This window comes from Calliphora vicina, chromosome 5, assembly GCF_958450345.1.
Source record: "Calliphora vicina chromosome 5, idCalVici1.1, whole genome shotgun sequence".
NCBI lineage: Eukaryota > Metazoa > Arthropoda > Insecta > Diptera > Calliphoridae > Calliphora > Calliphora vicina.
In genome coordinates, this window is record NC_088784.1 from 86301405 (window position 1) to 86317877 (window position 16473).

The following is a 16473-nucleotide window of genomic DNA, read 5'->3' on the forward strand; positions in this document are numbered from 1 at the left end:
TCATAAAAATCGATTGATTCTTTTGGAATTTATTCACAATTAAGTGAATTAGCTCATTTTCACAAAATTTTACTTTTTTGTTTGATATACTTAAAATTTAGTAGTTAGTGTTCTTCTTTCGATTGACAAACTTTCACCTATATATTGGGTTTCAATCGGCTCAGTAGTTTCCGAGTTATGATAACAAAATGATGCAAAAAATATATTTTTTACGTGAAAATTGCAAATTTTCTTGTTTTAAAAAAATCATGAAAAATCGAAAACGACAGAAATTGTTTATATTTATTGCTTTATCGCAAAGCCACATGCAATGGGAACAAAATGAGATATCGATCATAAAAATCGATTGATTCTTTTGGAATTTATTCAGAATTAGGTGAATTCGCTCATTTTCACAAAATTGTATGTGCTTAGAATCGTGTATTTTTTGATAAAAAATATTTTTCCCGATTTTGACCCATTGTGGGTCCATTTGTCTATAGCCTTATATACATCAATGGACTTTGAAATATCTATCATTAGATATCCATATTGTCTATATTAATGACTTAGTAATCCAGATATAGATAAAAAATAGGGCAAACATCGAGGTTGTACCGGATTTTTGCTTATATCTCAGCCATTTGTGGGCCGATTTAGTCGATTTTAAATAGAAAACGAACCGGAAGATTCCCGAGGGTATAATAAACCTGCTGCATAATGAATGACGATACGTATGTTCTGGAAATTTCTCGCAGCTTCCGTGTCAATATTTTTATGTTGCTGATGCTCGAGGGAATGTTGTAGAAAAGTTTAGGATCCAAAAGCAGAAAATTTTCCCAAAAAGTTTTTGGTATGGCAAGTATATGCAGTTGCGGCAAAAGAAGTCAAACATTTGTTACGAAGGGAGGCTTCTATAAATACCGAAATTTACATCAAGGAATGTTTACAAAAGAGGATGCTTCCATTCATAAGACTTCTTAATGTGTCCATTTATTTGTCATCCTGTAAGCAAGGTCTTGAGTGGTAGAAGAACAATAATGTGGTACTTGTACCAAGAGAAGCAAATCCTCCAAATTTCCTGGAGCTAAAACCAGTAGAGAGATATTGGGCACTTGTTAAAAGGAAATTGAAGTCCACAAAAAAGGTGTCAAAAGGGTTGTAGATTTTAAACGAACAAAGTGACAGAAAGCCTTTTAAAAACCTTAATGGAAGAATTTCCGGAAAAGGTTCATAAATATATAAAAATAATATTTTTTGTAAGTTGTAATAACAATTTCAATCAATTAAAAATAAATCAAAACTGTAAGTTTAGTGGTTTCTTTTTTATTAACATTTTAGTATGTTAAGATTTTTTCGATCTCACTCCTTATACGAATTGGTTACAGGCAATATGAAGCATAGTTTTCATAGCACACAATGGATAATATGGATGAAATTTTGTTTATTGGATAGCTTGGGTATTTAACATCAATATGGAATATATTTTTTCGCCCACTGCCATGGGGGCCTATGATTTTTATGATAATCTTTGGTTTGCATTTCTGAACTAGGTGGGCGTGGCAAACATTTGGGATGTCATCTGAAAGATAATTTCCTGGGCTAAATGTATGTAAAATTTCATTAAATTCGGTTAATGAGAAATGAGAAAAACTCTAGAAAAAGCAATACTTTCGAATCAGCTTAAAAATTTGGCCAAAATTTTTCCAAAACAAAGTTTTGGCCAAATCCTAAACAGAATATTAGATTCAATTTTAGCAATTTCAAATTTTTATAAGAATGAAAGTGCAATTAAACACCAGCCCTTTAGTTTTGCATACACAATCCCCCCCACAAATGTCCAGAGTTAATGCAATACAATTTGGCCATAAGATCAAACAACCTTTCCATTCAATCCATTTGTACTTTATTAGGAAAATGTGTTTCAATGAAATGAATTCTTAATTAAGATTCCACAACTACGAGTATGTGAATATTTGCAAACTATAGCAGCAGTAGTAACCTTTAATACAACAAAATATATGTATATTATTAAGTTTACACTATTGGCAGTAATGAATTTGTATGGCAGGGATCTCATTAGTGCACCAAATGTGTAATAAACAGAATTTCAAATTAAAAAAAAAAAACAGAAAAAAAATAAAATTATTCCTACCACATTTTCAAATAAAGTTGGTTGTAGGGCTGTGTTAATATTTAAAAAAAAACTCCTCATACGTCTACATCACAAATACTAGCTAGCAAGTACATTTCTTTGTATGAATTCTAAAACTTATTCACACACACTCAGGATATGGATGTGAGCATTATTTGAAGGATACGCAAAAAAAAAAAGCCCTAAAATGTACACATTTATAGTTTTTAATGCTTGGATGAGTGGCTGGTTGACTGGCTGGCTGACTGACTGGATGAGTGTTTGTTTATTTGTTGGTTCGTTCGTTTGAATGTTTGTTTGTTAGAAATGTTGTTACTATTTGGTTTCATTTTAAATTTCGAATACGAAACCATCATCAGCGTCATCATAGAGTTTATACAACATTCAACCATTCATTCAGTCATTCATTGCTTGCCATCGTCATTCTAGTTATGTGTTACAAACTAAGTATGAATGTATGTAGTATAACACTTCGCGATGCGCTTCGCCAACACCATGCAACAATATCCACCATCCATGGCATGCACATCAACATCATTTTTCTAAAAGTAGGATGATCTTTAGAAATTGTTACAGCAAAACAATTTCACGCTCCCATAATCCAACAAACGAAAAACCAAACGAACGAACGAACGAATGAGTAAGTCAAGGATGCAATTCTCAAACTAAATATTTTGCTTGAAAAATTGCACAGAGTATTGCTTTTGATATTAGAGCAGCCTGCAACTAATAAAGTTTTACAGGGTAATGGAAAAGGAGAACAGAACTAGAACAGAACAGAACTAGAACAGAACTAGAACAGAACTAGAACAGAACTAGAACAGAACTAGAACAGAACTAGAACAGAACTAGAACAGAACTAGAACAGAACTAGAACAGAACTAGAACAGAACTAGAACAGAACTAGAACAGAACTAGAACAGAACTAGAACAGAACTAGAACAGAACTAGAACAGAACTAGAACAGAACTAGAACAGAACTAGAACAGAACTAGAACAGAACTAGAACAGAACTAGAACAGAACTAGAACAGAACTAGAACAGAACTAGAACAGAACTAGAACAGAACTAGAACTAGAACAGAACTAGAACAGAACTAGAACAGAACTAGAACAGAACTAGAACAGAACTAGAACAGAACTAGAACAGAACTAGAACAGAACTAGAACAGAACTAGAACAGAACTAGAACAGAACTAGAACAGAACTAGAACGGGAACAGAACTCGCGATGTTGAACTAAACACCCTGTATAGATTACACCCCGAACAATATGCTCGTTTCATCTTTAATGATGATGTTTTCTCTACACACTTTTGCACTTTTCTTTTTCAATTCTCGGCTCTTTTGCCTTTCTAAGTACATAGTTTTGCTTTTGGGAAATCTTTTTCTTTCTTATTCGGCATTAATAAGTAGTTGTAGTGTGCCGTAGAAGTAGCAGTAGTTGAGCGTAATTAGAAAAAAGTAAGAAACTTTTTTGCATCGTAATTAACATGATTTTTTATTTTATTTTTTCTTTCTTTATTTTTTGTTTGGTTGTATATTCACTGCTACCACTGACTGACTGCAGCAGCAATAACCAACTACAAGTTTTTCTATACGTGGCTGGTATCTACAAGAATAATTTTTATTTTCATGCCACACAAGCTGTTACTTTTTGCTGCATATATGTATGTATGGATGGATGTATGTGCGTTGTTGGGTACTGCTGCTGTGTTGCCTGTTTTAAGAGCAGTTTTCAGATAGCTTCGCTAAGAAGATGTGTTATTAGGGAAAATATTTGTATGAGTTTGTGTTTGTTTGAGAAAAGTTAGTTTGTTTATAGGGGGTTTTTTTCCAAATTGGTTTGTTGCAACGTTTGGTTGCTTTTTTTTAGCTTTCTTGCTGTTGCAGTTATATGTAGTATGTAGTAATTGCTAGCTAGCATTGCCTGCTAATGCTATTCGTAGCACTGATGATGTTGCTGTTGTTGCATGCTGTATGCAGCAGTAGAGATAAAAAGTTTTTCCTTTATTTTATCACCTACACATAAAAGGCATATGTTGTTACAGAGTTTTTTGTTTTTAACTTTTCAAAATGTTTCTTCTATGTTTTTCTTTAACAAAACTGCATGAGTAACATAAAAAAAAAAATCCGAAAATTAATTAAAAGCCAAATTAGTTTGACCACACTAACAACCAAGCAAACTGCCACATTCCAGCTCTAATAGTTTTGAACAATTATGTAATGGTGGTTAATAAGAAGGAAAGTTTTGATGTGATTTTTTCCATTATTAAAATAGAGAGAGAAGAGAGAGAGAGGAAAAGGAAAAATATTGTTTTTAAACCAAAAAAAAAGAAAAATGAAACAAATGAACCAACAGTTTAGTTTATAGAAAGAATTTTTTCATACAATTTTTTCGTCAAGACTTTTTGTTTTAGACTTGCAATTTTATTTTTACTTTACAAAATATTAAAATTCACTGACAGAGCTCAATGTTTACTTTTGACATCCTGTAGATTCAATTTAAAACAAAATTCCATTAAATTTTCTGAAAGCATTGTTTTCCATTTGCTACCAGAGAGTCATCATGACGCAAAGTTTTCAACTAGAAGAGTTTAAAAAAAATCCGCATTTGTTCGTTTTAGATAGTTGTTAAAAAAGTAAACTTTCTGACATTTGTAAAAAGTTGAATTATCGATTTTTTTTCAATTCCTAAAAAGTCGACCTTACGACTTTTTCCATTTTTTAAATCGAATCAATCGAACATTTGAACTTGAAATTTATTTTATAGAAAATTGTTCTTATTTTTGGCCATTTTTTAAGAATACGACCTAATGTTTTTTTTTAATTTTTGTAAAGTAGACCTTACGATTTTTTTTCTTTTTTAACTTTTTTTTGGCTTTTTTACTTTAAAAATGTAAATAAAACGGAACTTTGATGATTGAAATTGACAAAACAAGTTTAAAAAATTGCCGAAGGGATTTCGTTTCAATTTTGATCGTTTTCAATAGTTGCTACAAAAGGTCAACGTTTTTAAATTTTTTAAAAGTTTTTTATCCATTTTATGAAAAGTTGATTTGTTAACATTTTACCTTTATAATGTAAATAAATAGTAACCTTTAAATTTGAACAGAAACAAAACAAGGGAAGATATTTAAATTATTCTTTAAATTATTTTTTCATAAGCAAACGGACGTTAGAGTCATACTTGGAACTTAGAAGAAGACTAGAAAATTTACCAAAAACCTAAATCAGAAATAACAAATATTTTTTTTTTGCATTTTTGGTAGTTTTCGATTGTTGTTAAACAAGTTAACATTCTGACATTTGTAAAAAGTTGATTCATCGATTTTTCAATTTTTAAAAAGTCGACCTTACGACTTTTTCCATTTTTTAAATCGAATAAATCGAACATTTGAGCTTGAAATTTATAAAACAAAAAGTTTTCAACGTGATTTCTTTAGAAATTTTTTCGAATTTTTGGCCATTTTTTAGCCATTTTTATGTTTTGTAAAGTCGACCTTACGATTTTTTTTAAAGAGATTTCTAGATATTTTTTGATCGTTTCAATTTTGGATACAAAAAGTCAACGTTTTTACATTTTTTAAAAGTCGATTTTTCAAAAAGTTGAATTATCGATTTTTTTTAATATTTGAATAGTTGACCTTACGACTTTTTCCATTTTATAAATCGAATCAATCGGAACTTTTGAGCTTGAAATTTAAAAAAAGTTTTCAACGTGATTTTATAGAAAATTGTTCGAATTTTTTGACATTTTTTAGAATACGAACTTATGAGTTTTTTTTTTTTTTTTTGTAAAGTCGACCTTTCGATTGTTTCCTTTTTTACTTTAAAAATGTTAATAAACCGTAAATTTGAAGCTTGAAATTAATAAAGCAAGGTTGATAAATTGTAGACGAGATTTCTAGAGTTTTCGAAATTTGTTCGTTTTCAATAGTTGCTACAAAAAGTCAACGTTTTTAAATTTTTTAAAAGTCGACCTTTCGAATTTTTAGTATTTTATGAAAAGTAGATTTGTTAATTTTTTACCTTTCAAATGAAAATAAATCGGAACCTTTAAGCTTGATCAAAACTATCTTGAAAATTAAACAATATCCTGAAGACGCAATAACCCTGAATTAACGATGATGTAGCTCGATTAGCTATATAGAGATAAATTAGACGAGATTTTAAAGAAGAATTTTTTATTAAAAATTGTTCGCCTTTTTGAAATTTTTAGATTTTTTGAAAAGTCGAGCTTTCGACTTTTAACAATTTCATGAAAAGTCGACATTTTTTTAAATTTAAAAATGTGAATAAATCTAATAAATCGCTCCTCCACATAGTTGGGAAGTTTTGTCTCACTCGCTTTATAGTCCAGACCGTGACCCGACCGACAACTATTTATTTGCTCACTAAGCTGGTATGCTTCCATAACCTATTCCTGATCTAATTCTAATTACTTAACTTTATTTCTATGATTTTATAAAGCTTTTTGAACATTCACTTCTGTAAATGTATTTATGTATGGATTATTTCTTTTGACCATTTAATATACATATCATAATAATTGGTCTTTGTTTAAATAAAACTTTATCTCTGGTTTTGTGTGTTGAAACCATAAATGTTATTTAATTCTAGATTTATTTTACCATTTATGTTAATAAAATTTATTCTATTGTAGTTTTTAGTTTGCTTCAATGAAATTGCCTTAAATGAAAAAATAAAAAAATAGAAAAACTAAAACACCATAAAGATATTAACATTATTGTTTCCTTTAATAACAGTCAAAACTGGCTGTAATAAAAAAACTGAACAGGCAAAAGGGAAAAAGAGCAGCCGCAGCGGAAATGTAGTTGTACCTGGGCAACTAATAAACTTTTAGTGGATAAAGGATAGAGTGGATGAAAAAAACAGACAAAAAATATAGGAAAAGTGCTTCAATTCCAATTTTATTATACCCTTCACCATGTGTGGCAAGACTATAAAGACCATAAAGTATAAATTTTGTTCCTTCGGTTTCAAATTGAGAGAGATATGATTTGTGCTGTTCATCAGCAGTGATTTTCACACGGAAGTCAAATATCGCCTAGACCAGCCAAAAATGTTTAAAGACCAAGAATGGGAGGCATTACTTCATGAAGATTGTTGTAAAACTCAACAAGAGCTTGAAAAATCATTGAGAGCTACTCAATCAGCAATTTCCAAAACGTTTGCAAGCAGCAGGATTTATCCAAAAGCTGGGAAATTGAGTACCATTTGAATTAAAGCCAAGAGAAATTGAAAGACGATTTAGCATTTCCGAAATGAGGTTTGAACGCTATAAAATAAAATAATTTTTGCACAAATTCATTACTTGCGATGAAAAAAGGATCAATTACGACAACCCGAAGCGTAAGAGGTCATTTGTGAAGCCCGTCCAATCAGCCGAATCGATATCAAAGCAACTGTAATTGGTGGGACCAAAACGGTCTATGAGCTACTGAAATATGGACTAACCATCACAGGAAACCTGTACCAAACGCAAATGATTCGTTTGAAGCGAACATTGGCCAAAAAACTCCCAGAATATGCGACCAGACATGAAACCGTAAAATTTCATCATGACAACGTTCGGCCACATGTTGCAATAACTGTTAAAAAGTATTTAGAATGATGTGTTTGATAAGTTTTGCCTCACTTTTATAGTCCAGACCGTGCCGTGCCCCGTCCGAATACTATGTTTCGATCGATGCAGAACGTTCTCTCTGGATTGGAGGCATTACTCGATGAAGATTGTTGTAAATCTCCACAAGAGCTTGCAAAATCATTGGGAGCTACTCAAACAGCAATTTCAATCCAAAAGCAGGGAAATTGTGGACCATACGAATTGAAGCCGAGAGATCATGAAAGACGATATGGCTTTGACGATTTGAGGTTTGAACGCTATAAAAGAGAATAATTTTTGCAACGAATCATTACTTGCGATGAAAAATGGATCCATTACGATATCTCGAAGCGTAGGAGATCGTATGTGGAGCCCAGCAAATCAGCCGAATCGATACCAAAGCCAAATTTCCATGGTACTAAGGCAATGCTCTGTATATCGTAAGAGCAAAAGGATCCTATATATTATGAGCTGCTGATATCTGTCCAGAGCATCACAAGGAACCTATAGCGAACGCGACTGATTCGTTTGAAGCGAGCATTGTCAGATAAACGCCCAGACATGAAACCTCCATGACATATCTCGGTCACATGTTGCAATATCTTTTAAAAACTATTTAGAATCAAGTTGTGATTAATTTATGAACCTTTCCCTTCCATTATAGTTTTCATGGAGCTTCCTGTCACTTTGTTCGAACAGGTAGTCAATGTCCGTTTAAAATCTACTACACTTTTGGACACCTCTTTTGTGCCAATATCTCTCCACTGGCCTTATCTCCAGTCAGTTTGGAGGATTTGCCTCTTTTGGTACAAATACCACATTATTGTTCTTCTACCACTCAAGACCTTGTTTATCATAGTGACAGGTTGCCAAATCAGGCCAAAAATAAGTAGACACATTAAGAAGTCTTACGAATGGAAGCATCCTCTTTTGTAAACCTTCCATTATGTAAATTTCGGTATTTATAGAGAACTTTGTAAGAAATATTTGGCTTCTTTTGCCGCAAATGCATATTGCTTGCCATAGCAAGAACTTTTTGGGAACATTTTCTGCTTTTGGGTCCTAATCTTTTCTACAACATTCTCTCGAGCATCAGCAACATAAAAATATTGACCCGAAAGCTGCGAACAATTTTCCAGAACATAGGAAACTTGGCTTGCCTTACAACGACTTCTGTAGAAGCTGTCAAATGAGGAGGAGAATGAGACCATTTTTCATCTGTTTTGTGACTGTCCGGCTTTAGGAGAAGGATTCTGGGACATCGTTCCCTAAATAGTCTTTCTGAGCTCTCGAACATGAGGACGGAGTGCATTAGTACCTTTATAAGGAATAGTAATTGGCTAATCAGGCCAGACACTCACTACTGCGAAATTAATAATCTCCTCTCTTTCTGCATCAGCATCAGCAACATAAAAATATTGACCCGAAAGCTGCGAACAATTTTCCAGAACATAGGAAACATGGCTTGCCCTACAACGACTTCTGTAGAAGCTGTCAAAATGAGGAGGAGAATGAGACCATTTTGCATCTGTTTTGTGACTGTCCGGCATTAAGAGCTCTATGCTTAAGGTTTCTGGGACATCGTTCCTTAAATAGTGTTTCTGAGCTCTGGGACATTGTGGAGGAATAGTAGTTGGCAAATCAGGCCAGACACTGGAATCTCTAGGGAGTGACCTAATAACCGCCTACTCACTAGTGCGTAATTAATAATCTCCTCTCTTTCTTCGCATCCTCTCTTTCATCGCATCTGACTGTCCCCTTCTCTTCTCTTTTCTATCTTTCTACTTTCTGCTAACACAAAGGCACCTATTGCCTGGATGCAGAATTCTCTCTGTGGGATACACTTCACTTTGAAACAGAGTATCCCAAATTGGCATGAATCGTTCTTGGGCTCAAAATATGAGCTGTTCTTTTGGCTGGAAAATTCCACAGTATTAAGTCATAGCGGTTGCATTCGCAATAACAAACTCATTCTGCCAACCCTATCACTTGTAGGGTGAAAGAAAAACTACCACTTTTTTATAGTGTTTACATTGTTGGAGCTTATTTTATGAAAAAGTTTTCATTTCTTCCTTTTTTAGTTGCAAAGAAAACATTAACTTCCGCTTAATTTGATTTCTAATGAAAATAAATTTCTATTTATAACAAGAAAAAAAATTTAAATAAAAGAAAAATACCACTGGTCGGTCAGTCGGTCGGTCGGTCAGTTATTCATTGATTCTCCTCTTTGAACTTTCCTTGCTGCCTAGCCACCACAGCTACAGTAGCACAATCTTAATCCATCCCCATGAAACTTGATAATTAACTTAATAATTTCCTTTAAGGGAGTCAGTCAGTCGTTAGCAATACAGCACAAGTTAAATTCCCTCGAGAACAGGCAAATAACCAACAGAAAGGCAGGCATAAGAAGCTTTATTGCAGTCCAAACACTTGATATTTTATGCCGGAGAAGATTTAAACTTCATTAAATTTGAACATGTTTAATTCCAAAGGATTATATTCAAGGCAATCGAAATTCTGCTAGGATAACAATGAAACCAACAACGTACTTATGTTCATGCTTATATACATACAACATGGAACATGATGAGCCTTGGTCATAGTTGTACAAACTCGTACGTACTGGTTTTCGAAATGCAGATGAGTGAAACAAACTGTAAAGTTTTGTTAAGGACATAAAATACAGCCCAACGGAATTGTAATCGTAAAACGAAAAAAAGAAAAACTTTTCAAACATTTTTTTTTCATTCATTCATTCACTACAACTTCCTCCAGTCTCCTGCTTCATGTTTTACATTCCTGCAACAAATTAAGGGAACCCAACTAAGGGAGAATGAAAATAAAAATGAACTGGAATTTGCCTGCATTCAAAAAAAAAAAAAGAAAAAAATGAAAAACTACAAAAGGCCAGTTTTAATATTTTCAATGAAAACCCAAATAAACCTAAAAATTAAATTTATAAGAGCTTGCCACTTATCTAACAGCAGCAAGGAGCTGAATAACAACTGCAGCAACAAATATTCACTTAGGAAAATAAAAAAAAAAAAAACCCAAAGAAATCCTCTCAAGTGCAGGAACAACAGCAGCAGCAGCACAAAACCAGCAAAAATGGAAGAAAAACTACAACTTGAAAAGATTTCTGAAGCGATGAGTGCATTGGACAACAATGATGACACCATAAGTGTAACGGCATTTTGAACTTTTAACTAAGACGAAGGCAAATACAAGGAATACAACAGAACAGATTCAAACCAAACTTTTAAGCAAGAAAAGTGCCTTAGACAAACAGGCCGACAGACAGACAGACACACAGCCGACCGGCCATTCAGTTACTCACTCACTCAACTCTCTCAACACCAAAGAAAACACACAGTCCAGTAATTTTCACATACAACTTTTTTCCATCTTTTAAAGACTCACTTTTCAACACAAAACATCAACACAGAATGAATGAAAGTTGAAAAGAAAAAAAGATTTTGAACATAAAAGAAAACTGAAAAGTTCAGAGTTACAGCAAAATAGCCAGATAATACATACTTACATATATAATAGGCAGTATTGAGTGCAATAGGCTTGTGGAGGGACTGAAACCAGTAAAAAAACATGCATATGACTCTCAAGCATCACACAGTGAACCGAGGAAGACGTTAGAAAATTAAACTGGTAACCAGCCTACACTCCAAACAAAATTTAGTATTGCAGAGTTAGTATGGATGAACTGAACTCTCGTTGGGGATCCAAATGATCTCTCATTTTATACATGAGTAAAGCTTGAATCTTTTTATAACCCTCACCTTCGTGAGAAGGGTGTGTATAAGTTTGTCATTCCGTTTGTAATTTCCACAACATAATTTTCCGACCCTATAAAGTATATATATATTTTGGATCCTTATAGATAGCGGAGTAGATTGAGCCATGTCCGTCTGTCTGTCTGTCTGTCCGTCTGTCTGTTGAAATCAATTTTCTGAAGACCCCAGATATCTTCGGGATCCAAATCTTCAATAATTCTGTTAGACATGTTTTCGAGAAGTTTCCTATTTAAAATCAGCAAAATCGGTCCACAAATGGCTGAAATATGAGGAAAAAACCAGGACAATATGGATATCTAATGATAGATATTTCAAAGACCTTGGTAACGACGTACATTAGTTGAAGAGTGGCCGAAATCCATTTTTTCATGTTCGCCGATATGGATAATTTTTTGGTATTTTGTTGTCAGATATGTGAATAGTATGATTCAGTAATATTAGGCTGATATATTTATTATTTTTTTGGACAGACACGCTCGAAGTTCATATATGTTCGCTTGTTTGAAATGGCATGCAAATTTACTGTATATTCATTCTTTTGGTACAATCACAGTAAACTTATCATTTGACTTTGTTGTATATTTTCGTAAATGACAATTGACATAGATGAGATTTACATTAAAAAAAGTTGGAAAAAGTGGCATATAAAAAATTTCGTAGAACAAAATATAAACAACATCAAAATTTCAATGTTCATCAACTTCCATGGACTGCATCTTTTTAGCGCTGTGGAGCGCTGTATAACGAAAGATGTCAAATTACAGCTTAAAGTCTCAGCTCCTTTCCAAAAAAAAACAACAGTAAAAACTATAAAGTGATAAAGTAAAAATAACATGAATTTTCGTTCATGCATGTTGTTGTTGCCATGTGGCTGGTACTACATGCCTGTAGCTGTGCATAAGATTCTGGTGCATGGTAGCAAAATTATAGCAGAAGCTATTCTGCCAATAGGTGTGTCTCTATCTAAAGGCCCCTTTTCAATGATTTCAGTTTTATTTTTTACATTTTAATTGATTATTTGTATCAGGTATGCTGTCCGAGGAAGCTCAGGAAGCGAGGAATAAAGTCTATAGAGCCTATAGATTACATCATTCGCGAAGAATTGGACGTGTAGCCACTAATGAAGACGTAATGCATAATCTTTTATCGTCTTCTGATCCATTTATAAATAGATTTCGCTCAAAGGTGCAAATCAAAAAATTGGAGTACGATAATGATGTTAAAAAATATTAAGACTATGCTTAAATAACTTATTCATGTTTTTTCTATGGGAGATGGGCGTAAAAGTGGGCGGATCAGGTATATATTTTCAGGAGCCCATTCTACAATTATAATATTTATTTCTTGTGAAAATTGAGTTAATGGATTAAAAATCAAGGGAGTTGTGCCACTTTTTCAATACAAGTCGTATGGGAAGTGGGTGTAAAAGTGGGCGGATATTTTTCAAATTTCACACAAATGATTCTGAGTGTTTAAAAATGCTATGTGCCAAAAAACAATGCCGTCGGTCAAAATTTAATTTTCACTTTGTATGGGAGGTGGGCGTAAAATTGGGCGGATCATTTTGATTTTTGAAAGTGGAAAAATCAAAATGCTAAATTTCATTGTCCTTCGACAACTTCTTCTATTTTTAGCCGCTCGTTCTATGAACTTCAACCAATGTGCGACGTATATAAGACCATAATAGTTGGACCTGCAATGGGTCAAAATCGGAAAAAATATTTATTAACCCGAATTTTTTTTCACCAAAAAAAAAACAATTTAAAAAAAATTTTAAATTTAAAAAAAAAAAATTTTAAATTTCCAAAAAAAAAATTTGAAATTTAAAAAAAAATTTTAAAACAAATTAAAATAACAATTCGAAAAAATTTTGTTTACCTAAAAATATTTAAAATATGAATTTTGAAGTATAATTTGGTGAAGGGTATATAAGATTCGGCACAGACGAATATAGGCTCTCTTAATTATTTTAATTTAATCTTATTCCAAGCTCACATCTACTTGGAATAAGATTAAATTAAGAAGGATCGATATTGAATTTAGATTCTGATCTTGTACTGGTAAGATTAATTTAATAATGTCAGATCCAAAATACATTTGTTTTGGTATTTACCAAAATATTTAGCTGACTGGCGTCATTCATGTAGTGGTTATAGTGGTAGCCTACAAAACCAAGCACCCCAGATTCGATCCTTGGCAGAGGACGACTGATTGTAGCTTCGATTCATCATGGTTTTCGAGTTTTTAAAATAAACAATCCATCCATCACTGCGAGATGTCAAGTTTTACCTAATTAATTTGCCACTTAAAAAAAACACAAGGTAGACATGTTATATATCAATGGATAGGGATTTTGTCTACTCTTCAAAAATATATATAACTTTTGACAATTAGAAAATTCTTGGAATACTTTTTTTTGAAAAATATTACAAAAAAATGCTTTTTATTTAGTTTATTTTCAAATTGAAATTCAATTTTTATTTATGAATATTTTTTAATGAAATTTTACATTTATGTAGATTTTTCTATTTAAAATGGAAAATTAAAAACAAATTTTGAAAATTTGTTATCAGGAATCTCGCAATTCCCAAAAAAGTTTTGAAAAAGTTTTTGAAGGACGAAGTTTTAAAGTGACATATTTTTGAATCTAATTGAGATATTGACTTGAAATTTTTCTTAAAAAACCAAAAATTGCTCCTAATATTTGCAATTCTATCTTTTTTTTATACAAATTTTAATTTTAGAAACTCAATAAATACGAAATATGTAATAAAATCTTTATTTATTAACAAAACTCAATGAAATTTTCAACGTTTTTTAAATTTGTCATTCTAAATAACAAAGTGTTAAAAAAACTTGTCAAAAGGTCAAAGGGATCCCGAAAATCCCAAAAATGATATTTTTTTACAATTTTGCCCATAGGGTCCACATTTTCTTCAGGGCTGAGAAAATACTTTGGGGTTAGATAGAGAATCCGTCAAGGTTTCCAAAGCTGCTTTCCATTTTTTGATCCCAGCTTTGGGATTTTAGAACATGTGGCCCAAAGTTGAAATTTTGATAAAAAAAATAGGTCACATTCCGAAGAGCGTAGAGGCGACATATTCGAAAAATAGGACATGTTTTTTATACCAAAATGTTCTCCGTAAAAATACCTTACAGAAAATATAAAATGTTTATATGTTTTAAAAGAAAGTTTTATTTTCGCCCAAAAAAACAGCAAAAAATCTACTATTTTTTTTTTAATATTTAAATTGAAAATTGTTTATTTTTAGATCCATAATTGATATTGATCTGAAATCTTTTGTATGTTATTCGCAATTTAGTTGTCCAAGCAACAAAAAAAATTCGAGTTCATTCGGTGCAAAAGTACGACCTATATTTTTAAAGGTAAGGCAAAATTTTAAAATTTAAATTTTGAAATGCCTATAACTCGGAAATTATAAGAGAAATTATAATAGCATATGCAAGGATATTTTTCAAGACCTAACCGAGCGCTTTCCAAAAATATAAAAAAATCTTTGAAATCGGTTGGGAAACAAAAAAAATTGCATGTGGTTATACATTTTTTTTGTCGAAGGTACCCTAGTTTGAGCCCCCATAGCACCGCCCCTGGATCATTTGTAAGGCCCATTTTAATAACTTAAACTCGAATACTCCTTGGCTACGCCCACGTCATCATTTTATCCCGATCGGACCAGCCATTTAGAAATGCCAGATTTATTGCCAAAAAATTTTGATTCCGCCCCACTGTGCAGCCGTTGATAGCAGACTACCTCGTGACTTGAGGAGAAAATGGAAAGAAGTAAAGTTCGTCAGCTCATTAAGCATTATTTTAAAAAAACTCAAACTCAAAGCTTGATTAATTCAATGGCAAACTCTGCACCATCAATTCCAATGTTAAAAAAGTGGTTTACAGAATTTCGTTGTGGCGCTACAAGCACGGAAGATGCCGAACGTTCTGGACGCCCAGACCTCACGAAACAATTCAAGAAATTCACGACATGGTGTTGGCCGATCGAAAGCCATTGGTATCTCACATGGCTGTGGCAGTGGTTTCAATTATGAATGATGTCTTGGGTATGAGAAAGCTTTCCGCAAGATGGGAGCCGTGTTTGCTCACAATCGACCACAAACGCAATTGCATGACAACTTCGCAAGAGTGTTTGAAGTTGTTCAACCGCAATATGGACGAGTTGTTGCGCCGTTTCCTAACCGTGGATCTACTACATCACACCCGAGGCCAAACATCAGTCAAAACATTGGGTTTAGCGGTTTTTTGGGATGCACGCGGTCTAATCCACATTAACTACCTTCAATTGGATCGAGTTTGAGTATTTAAAAAAAACAAGTAAGAGAGCTATATTCGCTCGCTATAAGGATCCATAATATATATACTTTATAGGGTCGGAAAATTATATTGTGGAAATTACAAACGGAATGACAAACTTATAAATACCCTTCTCACAAAGGTGAAGGGTATAAAAACGACTGCATTTGTCCAAGACAAATTTTATTTTTCACCAGGACAATGCAAGGGTGCATACATGTGCAGTTTCAAATGCAAAAATCCATGAATTAGGCTACGAATTCCTCCCTCCGGTTTAGCCTGAAGAACTGCCTCGGCAAAAAGAGATTTGACTCCAACGATTAAAGCATCTCTCAAAAATACCTATTTTGATGACTAAATCCTGTTTTTTAAAAGGGTTAACAAAATTTGAGAAACGTTGGACAAAATGTATAGAGCTTAAAGGAGACTATGTTGAAAAATAAAATGTTAAAAAAATCACGGAGTTATTGACACGCCCACATATCGTTGCCTTAACATAGAAAAGCCCAAACTCATGTTATTTTTAAGTCGAGATTTTTTTGGCTAAAATGATATATGAGCGGACCATTTATCGAA

General features: G+C 32.8%; 1 protein-coding gene across 1 annotated transcript in view; it reads right to left on the minus strand.

The window, feature by feature from the left end:
- The window catches only part of TppII (Tripeptidyl-peptidase II), a 286875-nt gene that overhangs the window by 183807 nt on the left and 86595 nt on the right, over positions 1-16473 (minus strand). The window lies entirely within an intron of this gene.